The sequence below is a fragment of the Gorilla gorilla genome, chromosome 5 (genome assembly GCF_029281585.2).
Source record: "Gorilla gorilla gorilla isolate KB3781 chromosome 5, NHGRI_mGorGor1-v2.1_pri, whole genome shotgun sequence".
NCBI classification, from domain to species: domain Eukaryota; kingdom Metazoa; phylum Chordata; class Mammalia; order Primates; family Hominidae; genus Gorilla; species Gorilla gorilla.
Window position 1 is genome coordinate 27,839,373 of NC_073229.2, and position 13,490 is coordinate 27,852,862.

Consider the following 13,490-nt stretch of genomic DNA (forward strand, 5'->3'; position numbering starts at 1 on the left):
CATCCTCATAGCTCAGCTCCCACATACGATGTTTGATTTTCCATTCCTGAGTTACTTCACTTAGAATAATGGTCTCTAATTCCATCCAGGTTGCTGCAAATGCCATTTTTTTTGTTCCTTTTTATGGCTGAGTAGTATTCCAAGGTATATGTATACCACATTTTCTTTATCCACTCATTGACTGATGGGCATTTGGACTGGTTCCATATTTTTGCAGTTGTGAATTGTGCTGCTATAAACGTGTGTGCAAGAGCATACTTGATATATTTTCTATTTTTCTTTTTTTTTTTTTTTTACAGTCCAGAGGTCTTTTATTTTTTTAACACCTATGATGCCATGAATTCATAGGGAAGAGGTTCCAGCAGCTCAGGCTGCTTCCCACTGGCTCTCATAAAGTGTGCTTCTCTGGGTGGAGCAAGCTGGCGCTTCAGTTGAACCCAGGCACCTTTCTCTTTGGCTTCTTTCTTTTTCTGATCATTTTCCTTCACGTGTTTCAGGAAGCTAGCTTGGCTCTTAGAGTGTTTAATGTGCTCAATACACACATTAATTCTCTTGGCAAGAATCTTGCCCTTAACTTGTTTGTTTACAACAATGCCAACGGCATGCTGGGGAACACTGCAGACTCTTCCCATTTAGCCATGGTAACACTTGGGGGCATTCTTTTTTGAACAATACCCATTCCCTTGATGCCTACAATGTCACCTTTCTTATAGATTCGCATGTATGTGGCCAAAGGAACAACTCTATGTTTTCTAAAAGGCCTAAAGAACATACATCGGGTGCCTCTTCTCTTTCCCTTTGTGTTCGTCATCTTGGCAAATTACTGGAAGATGGCGGTTCCCACCGAAAGGTGATACATTTTCGAAGTGTTGTTCAGAAAATGTTTTATCAATTTATTTTCTTGTTAAGGGTATCTGACAACCTCTACCCTACCAATATCATTACTGAAAACATTTGCTAATTTAATGGTTTAAAAAAAGTCTCTTGTTGCCATCTTATTTGTCACTTTTTGTTCATTAATAGATATAAACATGTATCATATATCTAGTGGCCACTCAATATTTATTTTTTGTATAATTGCTCATTCATGTCCTTTTCTCAAAATTGGTGTTTCACGTATTGATTATGTAAGCTGTCTGTATATTAAGGCTGTTATTCCATTTACACTTTTTATTATCTATATTTTTAAATGTTTTGTTTACTGTATTATTTATAAACATAAAAATCTGGAAACATGCTAACTCCAAAAGGGAAACAGTATATGTGCTACATTCATTTCGTGGGATATTATTTATCGAAGAAAATGTTTCTGAAAAGTTATCAATATATGGGGGAATGTTTATTTCGTGGTATTACAAGAAAATATAGGAAAAAGTTGGATGTTCAGTATGATAAAAGCAGACAATATTCATATTAAAAGACTGGAAGAAAAACTATTAACAGTGATGATTTTTAGTATTGGGTCTTACATTGATTTTTTTTTCTTTCTTTTCTTTCTTTTTTTTTTTTTTTTTTTTTTTTTTGTAGAACAGTAGTATTTTCCACCAGAAAAGAAGAAATAAACTTGAAGAAGAGAGAGAAAAAGGAGAAAAAGGCATTGTAAAAGAACCAAAAAAAAGGGGAGGGGACTAGTACAAAGCTGATCTTCTATACAGCGTTTCACTTTGCTGAACTGCATGAGAGATTCCCTAATAAACTTCTTCTCACACTTGAATATCTTGTTCCAAAAAGTAGGAGAGGCACCAGACAATCTGCCTTCCCTCAGCTTTCCTGCTTCTCACCAGGGGTGGCCTGGACCACGTATTTCCACAAACCAGAGGGGCCCATGGAACCCCAGAACACAAGACAGATGGGCTTGAGTTCCAGGACCTGAGGACTCTCCATTAATTCCTCACTGAGGGCAGTTGGACTTGCTGCTGAAGGGCAGCCGGGGGCCCTACCCCACAGGCCTGGAGGGGTGGGACAGCAGCTGGTACACACAGACCCCATTCTGCCAGCTGTTAGCCACGCAGCTGCAAAAAGAAGAGAAAGATCCAGGCAGCTACTTAGCTGACTGCACAAGGAGGGCCACTTACATCCTTTCACTGGATATAAGTTAGTTTTCCGACTGTCTTTTCCCCAGATGAGGTTTTACCTTCTCAGGGTATGAGTGCCCTTGGGATAGGAGAACCACTGACCTTATGGCATGACCAGAAGCATCCTTTTGTGAATTGATTGCTGAACTCAAAGCATTTCTCCAAAAATCATGATGCTCCTCAAAAGGAAGAAAGGGAGTTAAGAAAAAGAATTTTAATCTGCACATGACTGGGCATGGCACTGGTTCTTAACCCTGGCTGCACAGTGGAATCACATGAGGAACTTTACAAATGACTAATGCATCAGGGATTTCAAAAAGCACCACAGGTGATTCTAATGTGCAGGCGGTTGGGAATCTCTAGGCAAAAGCGATGAGTTAAAGCAATTGAGAAGATCGTTAAATCCAAATGAAGCGTTTGAGAAACAGACTCAGTACCTCTGGTGGAGCTGGAATATTTGCAATTGTGTAATTCAGTTCAAGGGTTTAGTACTTTTTCCATCACTTCATGTCTTCATCTTACATCATCTTCATCTTGCATCTCTATGAATAACCCTCTTCCCCATTGTCAAAGGCAGCAAAGAAAGGGTTACAGTATCTTGCCCAATGTCCCCTCACTAATACAGGATGAGGCACAGAGAGCTTGAATAATATAATGGAAGCCTAAGGCCACAAGCCACAGCCCTAACATCCTTGCTATTAATAGAATATTGTTTACTTTGGAGTGGAAGAGCTTTTTAATGGAATTGGTATATGTGCAGAATAGTGTTAAATCAGTGGAAGATTGAGAAAATATTAGGGGGAAATTTGTTGCTACTCTCATTATTAATTTGTAATGGGTCTTTAATATGGCAACAAATGAAAACATCTTTGACTACCTGTTAAGCCAATAGAAACAACAAGAGAAATTCAGTGTACTAAACAGCATTTTAAAGACAATTACTAGATAAGGATTTACTAGTGAAAATTCTATCAGAAACAAACCCAAACAAAAACTCTATCATTAACAACGCATATGGCCTGATGTGAAAAGCGTTATGAGACCAAAAATAAAGTTCTAATGCTGTAAATATATTAGAAGTTTATCAGCTAATGAATAGAATACAATTGATTCAGTGACTTAAAGTTTAACTAGTAGTTTGTTTTATTTATGATTTTATAAAGTGAAAAGGGAAAACAATCAATAAACCTACATGAGAAGAAACAAGAATGGAAAACTTGGTGGTTTAGATGCCTATTTACATGGGAAAACGTTTCAGATCCCCTGGGATGATAAAATGTCTGTTGAAAGAAACATAAAAGGAAGATGATAGGAAATTTAATAAACCCAAATTACAGAATGTGTTTCTTTCCATACTACAATTTGGCTGTGGTTACATATGATAAATAAAGAGAGATAAAGAAATACAATAGGAAAAGAAGAACAAGTACAGTCTTCTTGATGACAAGTATCTTGTAAACAGGCAGTAACATTTATTTTTAAATGGTTGTCCTCTTTTGCATGCATTCGTACTTTTTTAACATAAAAACCAGACATGTAAAGCTAAGAAAATAAGCAGCTATAATTAGAGTGGGAACTGGAATTGGGAGTGGGTGACCAGGGAAAGACGATGGAGTGGGCTTGTTCTCTTTTCTGTTCGCAAACCTGTAGTTAAGCAACAGGTTAAGAGAAGAAAACTCTTGTTCTGCAGCCAGAGACAAGTTCAGCAAGTTTCTGGACCAAAGAGTGAACTCACGGAAATGCCAATCCATCCACAGTCAACTATTAGTAAAGTAGAGTAGATGACAGATCTGGAAGAACCCACTGAAAGCCTGGTTGAAATCTCTAATTGCAAAAGAACATCAACAGAATAATACAGCTGGAGGGAAATGAGCCTTGGTTTTCCTCCCAAACAGGCCCAGGAACAGACCTCAGAAATAATCCTGATCTAAATGTGCAGACTGGCCGGTGGAGTCTTCCTCCCTGGCCATGTTTGCCTGAAAATGGAGCCTTCCCACAGCTGTTTGGAGCAGCCTGTGGCACACTGTTGTGTCTGTTCATTCAATATAATTAAGAACTGCTTGCTCTAGGGGAAATGAAGGATTTGATTAAGGGGGAGTGTTTCTTCTCCCTTTCTTCTTTCTTGCTTTTGTTCAGCCTTACCCAGATTTTTTTACTATTTTTTAAGTCATGTCACTTTCTGGGGCAATTTCCACTTTTTGTTATGGACAACCAAGTGCTAAAGGCACATAGTAATGGGGTGTGTGTGTGTGTGTGTTTGCGTGTGTGTGCTTTAAGATGGAATAAGGGAGGCTTGGAAAGAGGAACGCATCCCAAACTGGTTTTTAGACCCCAAAAAGCAAAAAATTCATAAAACCAAAACTGACTGAAGCAGATTATGAAGAACCCTGAGCAAATGCCAAGCGGCGTGTTCCCCAGGCTTGGAATGGCATTTGCGCTCGGCGGCAATAATTTCTTTGTTAACAAGTAAATCCTCCCAGTTCTTTCTGTGGCTTCTGAAGTGTCACTATTATATACCACTATGGAACGACCACAGAGGGTGGGCTGGGGAGGGAGGGGACCTGACACCAGTTATCAATCTTTCACAAACCACAAGTTCTAAAACAGCACAGGATTTATGAGCAAACAAGTCCAGAGAGCCCCAGCCAGGGACTGAAAAAATCATGGGGTTGGGATGACTGTGAACATGTCAGAACCAAAGAAGGAGGAGAGAAAGACGGCACAACAAAATGGGCCCTCCTTGCAGATGGATGATTCTAATTGCCATCAAACCTGATTTCAAGAGCATTTTACAGCTCTTCTTTCCCCCTTTGAAAAAGTTAAATAAGTAGAACATGTCAATAAATGTGATCAATATCCAGAAAACCTTGTAGTTAGCTAATATCCCAATAAGGAAGTTTGTATTGATTGAGTTCTTGATGAGGTCCAGTTGTATATCTGAGGGATCTGCTGTATGAAATGTGTAGGGCCTTGAACACAGTGGGTGTTCAGTAAATGTGAGTGCATTGGATTAGTGGCATTCTAGATAACTGAGGTTAAACAAAAACTGTCCCTTTTTTTCTCCTCTATTGTCCCATCAACTATCAAATGCCCTTGGTACATCCCCCAGAAACGTTTTAAAATCAATTTCTCTTTCCCATTCCCAGAACTGCACCCTTTCCTAAAGTTTATCATCCAATGCCTCAAATATCACAATACCTACCAAGCCAGTCTCCTAGCTTCTGGTTTATCAGATTACTCTTCCTAAGCATTCACCAGCTCAAAAGCTTTGAATCACTTTCTAATGCCTTTGGAATAAAGCTCAAATCCCTCTGCTGACATTCCGGACTCATCACAATTCAGTTTCATCATGCCTCTCCAAATTTTCAACAAATCTCAAAAGAAGAATGATGCTTGCATCAAGTCAATGTCCTCTCTGGTCTTGGTTAGCAAACTGTGCATTTCTGCTGCCATAACTTTGCTTGTCCTGTTCACCCAGCTCACCACACCTAGAATGGTTTTCGCACTCCCTCCTTCTCCTCTTTCCTCTCTCCACCTTTTCCATGGAACCTCACCCCTCTCTTTGTCCTGAGGGACACTCTCAGAATTCCAATGTTTGGCTACTGTCTGTTTCACTATCGCCAGCCATTGCAGGCCATTAGTAGGATTTTCTCTCTCTCAAGCATTGTCTTGACTTCTCGATCCTCTCTCCATTCATTCTTTCATTCAGCCATGCCTTCATTCAACAATCGTTTATTGACTGCCTATTTTGGGCCAGGCACCATGCAAGGACCCATGTATAGAAAGATAAGTGTGAAAGAGTCTATTGTCAAGGCAATCCCAATCAAAGAGAAGGAAATTACAATGCACTGTGCTCAGTTCAATAAAATATATTTACATTATGCATATGATCTCTCTGGTTGTCAGAATCTTAAATTCCTTGAGGCCAGAAACTATACCATGGACTTCTTTTGTGGTTCCTAGTAAGCTTATTGAGCATGTAACTTGGTTTTTGAAACATACTTACGCAACGTTACTGAATGCTGCAATAACAGATTAGAACTCAAAAATTTTCTTGGTATTTCTTCATTTTGCCAGGAAAAATATTCAGGTCTAAAATGTGAGTTATAGAGAATATTTCTGAAGGGATGAAGTCACCAGTGACCCCAAGAAAGAATGAGTTGCCTAACAGTTGGGGCAAGAAAAAATACTTTTCCATGGACATATTTTTATACTTTTGAATCTGATGCCATATGAGTGAATAACTAATTGAAAAATAATACATTTGTTGATACAGTTTTAAGGAATCAATAGAGATAAAACTATAGATGCCAAATTTTTATTTTTCTCTTGTCCTGTTGAGCAGCGATCCCCAACCTTTTTGGCACCAGGGACTGGTTTCATGGAAGACGATTTTTCCACAAATGGGGTTGTGGGGGAATGGTTTTGGGATGGTTCAAGTGCATTACATTTAGTGTGCACTTTATTTATTGTGCACTTTATTTATACATTTATTGTATATTTTATTTACAGTATAATATATAATGAAATAATTTTATAATTATACAACTCACCATAATGTAGAATCAGTGGGAGCCCTGAGCTTGTTTTCCTACAACTAGATGGTTCCATCTGGGGGTGACAGGAGACAGTAACAGATCATCGAGCATTAGATTCTTATAAGGAGCACACACCCTAGATCCCTCACATGCGCTGTTCACGATAGGGTTCATGCTCCTATGAGAATCTAATGCTGCTCCTGATCTGACAGGAGGCAGAGCTCAGGCGGTAATGCTAGCAATGGGAAGTGGCTGTAAACACAGATGAAGCTCCACTCACTTGCCCGCCTCCTGCTGTGTGGCCCGGTTCCTAACAGGCCATGGACTGGTACTGGTCTCTGGCCCAGGGGTTGGGGAACCCTACTCTTTAGGATGCTTGATAAAATGACAACTTAGAAAATCTTTACCATAAACACAGATGATAAGAATGATAGGAAGAATACAGGTGAATGGATAATACACAGTGCTATTCCAAAATAATTCTTGACTCTCTCCCCTTTCTAATGGATTTGCTTCTCTTTCCTCCTGCATTTGCTTCTAACCTAGAATTAAGTTTGAGTTCAAAAACAAACAAACAAAAAAATCAGGCTTGGCATTCAGTAGGCTCTGGTTCTACTGGCCCTAGTGCTTTCTTGCCCACTAAGAAAATAACCAATAGCAGAGTCCATGGGGTGTCCTGAAAGGCTGCGTGCCCTGGCCATGCCTGGAACAGAGCTAAGCATAGTCAGCCTGCACAGTCAGCAGAGCCCTTCTCAATGCCATTTCCCTCCTATATACCCCTCTGGATCTGTTCACCTGTTTACCCGAAGAAGGGGCTGTTTTACGGTGCTGGCAGTGGTATTAAGAGGGTCAGCTGACAAGCACATGGGTAAATGACATGAGAGGGATAACGCCCTTTTCTATCTATCTACCCCACTGCTGGTAATCTTGCTTTGTCAAGAAACAAAAGGATTTTAAAATAGGTGTTCTCTGTGTAACAAATATAGAATGGAAAGTTTTTACAAGGTACCCCTTTTAACAAAGCACCATGCATTTGAATTATATCGAGCTCAGCATCACACTCCCGGAGTTGTTCATGAAAATTAAGAACTATCCAAACTATTGAACCTCTATTAGCCGTCTGTTTCCCCCCACAACCTCCACTCCTTGTGCAAATCATATTCAACCGATTCGTGATAATGTTCTCACTGGCACGCCTGGAAACTATTAAAAACAGATGTCCAGACCACACTGTAGACATCTGGGATGGAGCAACTCTGGTTGGGTCATAAACGTGTCTCTGTGCATGGAGGATAAGCCCCCTTCAGGTGTCTGTTTAGGGTCTTCTTGTAATACCAAATATATAACTTCCAAACGAGAAACTAGAGGCAGCTTGCATTTGCATTTACTTTGGCATTTTTTTTCTTATTTTTAAGTTTGCTTTCATGGATTCTGAAACGTAAACTCTTATCTTGAGCTGCTGAGGCCTTCGTAAAGATTACAGTGAGACCACACATTTATACATTGAAACTGGAGATTCGACTTGTGTATGTTACCCACCCTGGAAACACCAGATCCTACTTTGTTTCATCTAATAAATGCTCTATTATTAGAGAAAGAAAGAGGGGAAGAAAAGGATAACTATATTTAAATCAAGTTTTATTTGCTTTCACTGTTACTATCAATTGTTCCTCCAGTATTTGCACAGTTTCTGAAAGTATTTAAACCAAAGCAATGCTTGTCCCAACTTTTTTTTTGTAATGAGGAAAATATGTCTGGTCTTATTCATACTATCAGAATACAAGAGTAGGCTTTGGGCATGAAAAAACGGTAGTGATTGGAGAATCCCAAAGACTGATTTCTCTAAAGAAAAATTTAAAATTGACTTCGGTGTTGTATGAAAGGAGAGAAGGTTGGCATTCCCTTTGACAAGGTTGGAAGAGGCCCTCAGGCCTGACAACAAGCATTTAGTTAAGGCATTGCCACCTACTTCGTGGCATCTAACCATTATTTAAATAAAAAATAAAATAAAATAAAGTTAAATATGGCACCTTTTACTGCTAAATCACTGACCTTTGAGAATTGTTTCTATGTTGATGGTTGTTTCTCATACGATAGTGTTGGGGAAGGATTCAAATCCACCCCATTGAAGAAGAAATGCGTTTGACTTAACAAGTGTTAAAATCTCCGGAGCAAGTACATACATGAAAGATGGAATGAACAGCTTTCTATTCTGTATCCCCAGCCTCCACCTCGCCTCCACCCTGCCCTTTACTCTCAAAAACCCATATGCTATGATGGTTTCTGTCTATTCTTCCTGGGCAGCAAATCTGGAAAGCGGGGTGCTAAAGGGAGCCCAGAGTGAAGAGGGTTTTTGAGCTTCCAGAGGATTATTGAGGGCTGATTAGCCATGGCTTTCCCCAGAACTCATATGTTCTCAGGCAAGTCTGAGGTTCTGAGCCAATAGAGAGCTTAATGGAACCACAAGGAGTTAAGCGTGACTCTTTCACAGTGACTCTCTTGGCTGTCATCAGAGATCCAGAGCACAATACAAAAAGGGCACTTAGTCTTCTTTTCTTTCAGCCTAGGAAGTTACATATTTAGTAGTTTCATGACCAGTAAGCAGAAAATCAAGTCATCCGCTCCAAAAGAAATAGCAATAGAAGTATATGCTTACCTCTGTATCACTTTTTTTCTGCTTTGGGGGGGCCCAAAGTTGTTTTTTTTTTTAATCTTAGTCAATTTTTTTAATACACAGTTGATTACCTATTATGGTTTTTATCTCCTTATGATACTTCTACATTTTTCTTGACAAAGATTGAGATGATATTCATACCCCCTTGGATATTACAAAAAAATCACAGATGAAAAGGAAAAATCTTTCTGTGGTTATTTCACAAACTGGAGAAAGTAAACAACATATAATAATCATAAATCAATATTATTTCAGACCATGCAAAGAGAGGCAGCAGCTGAAGAAACAAATTGCCCCTTAGAGAGTAGGGTGAAAATGCAAAATGTTTTTGTGAGAATTTTTTTAATACAGATGTTTGGAGTCTTATGGATAATTATTTCTAAGTCACTGTGATTTGGGAAGGACTTCTTTCCCATACTTCCTTTTCACCAATAGCCTTTGAGCTTCTCTATCCACATTCGTGAACATTCATCAAATCAGAACACCCACTACCTCCTGGATTGTTAGGATTATCAAAATGCAAAGAGAAAGAACCCGATCATACTCAGGTTTGAGTTTCAAAATTGACCGGTGAGACTCCTACACAAATGATAGACATGCATACCAAAGATGTGATTTTAAGAACTGGGCTTTTGAGTTTCAATAGACTGAGCCTATTGATAACACACAAAGTTTATGACATAAACAATAGATTGGAAAGAGTATCGCTGAAAACTAAATTGCAACTCCATCAGCTAGGGTAGACAATTAGGAAAGGAAAACAGTCAAGTCAGATGATGATGCGGGCCTACAAGAGAGTTCACCAGACCCTGCCCTATGTCCACAGCCAAGATGGGCTCCGGAGGGAGGGGAACTGGTAGAAATTTCAGATAGGGACCTGAGATCAGGGGAGACTAGAATTCCTCAAGGAAGCCTGGGACATTGAGAAACTTTAAGGAGAAGTCACCTTAGCCAGCTTGAAGTGGCGACTAAAGAAGTGAAGTGGCAGGAGGTCTGAGGCAGGTCCCTGAGTCTCTGCCCCGGAGAGGAGCGGGAAAGCAGCACACAGTCTTACACCCTCCCGCTTCCCATGAGGGAGCAAAAGGGCTGAGAAAACCAGGGAACTAGGAGGGGCCTCAAGATCAAAATGAGTTGTACTTGGAGTATGTGGACCACAACCAGAGACAATAGTGTGATCATAAATGGCTCAAGGAACACTGGATGAATAGACAGTGAAGACAGAAGACCAGATGCCCCTCCCCTCCAATTCACTGACAGCATGAAGCTCTCCCCTGTGTCTCAAATACAGCCCCAGGGAGAAGTTATCCCTCATTGACTAAGTTTTAGTGCCTGTCGCCAGTGGAATAAGGGCTTAAGTTAGAAATGAAATGGAGTAACTTTTCTTATGTTTTTAAAGTCATGTTTTTTGTGCACTCAAGTTTGTGGACAGTGAAAATGATATTTATGCTACGTTGTGGTAACAGGAAAATATATAAATAATCCATAATTGTCACATGACAAGGAATGTTTAAAAAAATCTGAATATCCTGACGAGCCAGGGTAGATCATTGCTGGTAGTCACTCTCAGGGTCGCTTAAGAAAGAGGCTCTATAAAATTGAAGTAAGCATATAGACATCTCACAGTAATTACATTTTTCTTATAATGATCGGATCTTTGTTAACATGAAATGATTTTGATCTGAGCACCACAAATGAAAACAAAGTAAACATAGAACATTTGAGCCAGGCACGGTGGCTCATGCCTGTAATCTCAACATTTTAGGAGGCTGAGACTGGAGGATCAATTGAGTTTAGGAAGTCAAGGCTGCAATGAGCTATGATCATGCCACTACACTCCAACCTGGATGATTAGAGCAAGACCCTGTCTCAAAAAAGAAGAAAAGAAAAAAGAAAGAAACAGAAAGTTGGTATGTAAAACATATAAGAAATGAAAAATAACTAAGATCATGATACAGTCAGGAGGAACAAAGGATACCTTTCTAGGGCTTAAAGCATCAAGATGAATGGATACCTCCACAATGATCTTGAGGACTTGATCAATAGTGAGCACCTAATAACTGTTTTAAAAATAAAAATAGGTTCATTTTTAGGGAATTTTCAAAATCACCCATGATTTTCTTCTTTTTCATTCTTCCCCTTCTTCCATGAAAAGAAAACAATATTTGAGCCCTTTAATGATCATTTTCTGTTCCATGTTCTCAATTTGTCCATTTTTGTCATCAGGCTAATTATTCCACTTATTCATTCATCCACTCAATAGCTATGTATTGAATGCTCGGTATGTGCCACGCACTGTATTAGGTTCTGAGAATCCATCAGTGAACAAGAGAGAAAAAAATGTCTTACCTGAGGAAGCTAATAAGAGCACCAAATACTAAACAAATTGAATATGTTAGAAGATAAGTGCTATGGAGAGTGATAAAGTAAGGAGGGGAATAGGGAATGCAGAGGGAGAGGTAGTAATCTTAAATGCAGTGGTCTGATCAGAGCTCATGAAGACGGTGACATTTGAGCAAACACCTGAAAGAGATGAGGAAATGAGCTCTGCAGAGATCTGGGGAAAATGCTCTTGGTGGAGCAGACATTAAGTGCAAAGGCCTTGAAGGGGATGCATGTCTTGTGTGTTTAAGGAAGGGCAAGGAGACCAGTGGAGCACAAAGAATACAGGGGAGACAGTAAAAGGAAGTGAAGTCCGAAAGTGATGGAAACCAGATTGTAGGACCTTAAGACCATTACAAAGACTTTGGCTTTTACTCTGGAGGGCTGTAGGCAGAGGGATGACATTATCTGAATGACATCCTAATAGCACCACCACAGCCGCTGGAGTGGGAATAGACTAAAGAGGCCAATGGCAGAGACAGGTGGAGCATTTAGGACAGTTGCGGTAAATCGGGGGAGAGTTGATATTAGCATGGACAAGACTGGTTGCCATGGAGGGGAAAAGAAATGGTCAGATTCGGACTTAGTATGAAGATAAAACTAGTGAGATATATTTGTGGATTAAATGTGGGGTGGGGCAAAAAAGGAGTCCAAGATGACTCTGAATTAGAAGAACTGGAAGGATGCAGTTGCTATTAGCTAAAAGGAGGAAAATTGAAGAAGAAATCAATTTGAGGTGAGGGGCAAAGGCCAGACACTGTGTGAGCTGGTCGACATCCAAGTGGAAAAGTCAAGTAAGGAGCTCAGCATAGGTCTGCGTTGAAGACGTAGATGGAGAATAATCTGTGCATTAATGGGTTTGGACTTAGGCATTTAGAGAAGGTCATCAAGGGAATGAGCATAGATAAAAAAGAATTCTAAGAATTCTAAGATATGATCATGCCACTATACTCCAGCCTGGGTGATAGAGCAAGACTCTGTCAAAAAAAGAAAGGAAGGAGAGAAAGAAAGAGAGAAAGAAGAAGGAAAGAAAGAGAGAGATAAAGAGAGAGAGGAAGGAAGGAAGGAAGAGAGAGAGAGAAACAGAAAGGAAGGAAGAAAGGAAGGAAGGAAAGGAGGGAGGGGGAAGAAAGAAAGAGAGAGGGAGAGAGGGAGGGAAGGAGGCAGAGAGAGAGAGAAAGAAAGAAAGAAAGAAAGAAAGAAAGAAAGAAAGAAACAAACAAACAAACAAACAAACAAACAAACAAAGAAAAGGAAGGAAGGAAAAGTTTGTATGTAAAATATGTAAGAAATGAAAAATAACTAAGATCATACTACAGTCAGGAGGAACAAAGGATACCTTTCCAGGGCTTAAAACATCATGCTGAATGAATACCTCCACAATGATCTTGAGGACTTGATCAATAGTGAGGGCATTCCAAAGATAAAAGGTCTAGAAGATGAGAAGGAATAAAGAGGCTTTGTTTGAGATAGGGTAAAACCAGAAGTGGGGATATCCCTGAAAATATCAGAAGGAAATTAATAGCCACCTAGAATATTCATTGATACTGCTGCCCTTAGAGCATCTTGTGCTCTTTAATGACCATGAGCTTTCATTTGGACAGTCACAAGAAGTGTGATGAAAAACAGATAAAACACAGGACCTTACTAAGGAGGTTACTGCTAGGAGACCCTTTCATTAAAAATGGTGATTCAAAGAATACTCGAGCCAAGAATTTCTTTTGAAAGAGTCACAGGGCAGGGTGCAGTAGCTCACACCTGTAATCCCACCATTTTGGAAGGCCAAGGTGGAAGGATCATTGAGCCCAGGAGTTTGAGACCAGC

General features: G+C 39.7%; 1 non-coding gene and 1 pseudogene across 1 annotated transcript; one reads left to right on the plus strand and one right to left on the minus strand.

Moving 5' to 3' along the window:
* Positions 1-326: 326 nt before the first annotated feature.
* On the minus strand, positions 327-1,989 carry LOC109027160 (large ribosomal subunit protein eL21-like; annotated as a pseudogene).
* A 6,493-nt stretch (positions 1,990-8,482) lies between these two features.
* LOC115935173 (U6atac minor spliceosomal RNA) lies at positions 8,483-8,608 on the plus strand. Its single transcript, XR_004070873.2, has one exon. It is a non-coding gene; the product is annotated as a U6atac minor spliceosomal RNA (small nuclear RNA).
* The last annotated feature ends 4,882 nt before the right edge of the window (positions 8,609-13,490 follow it).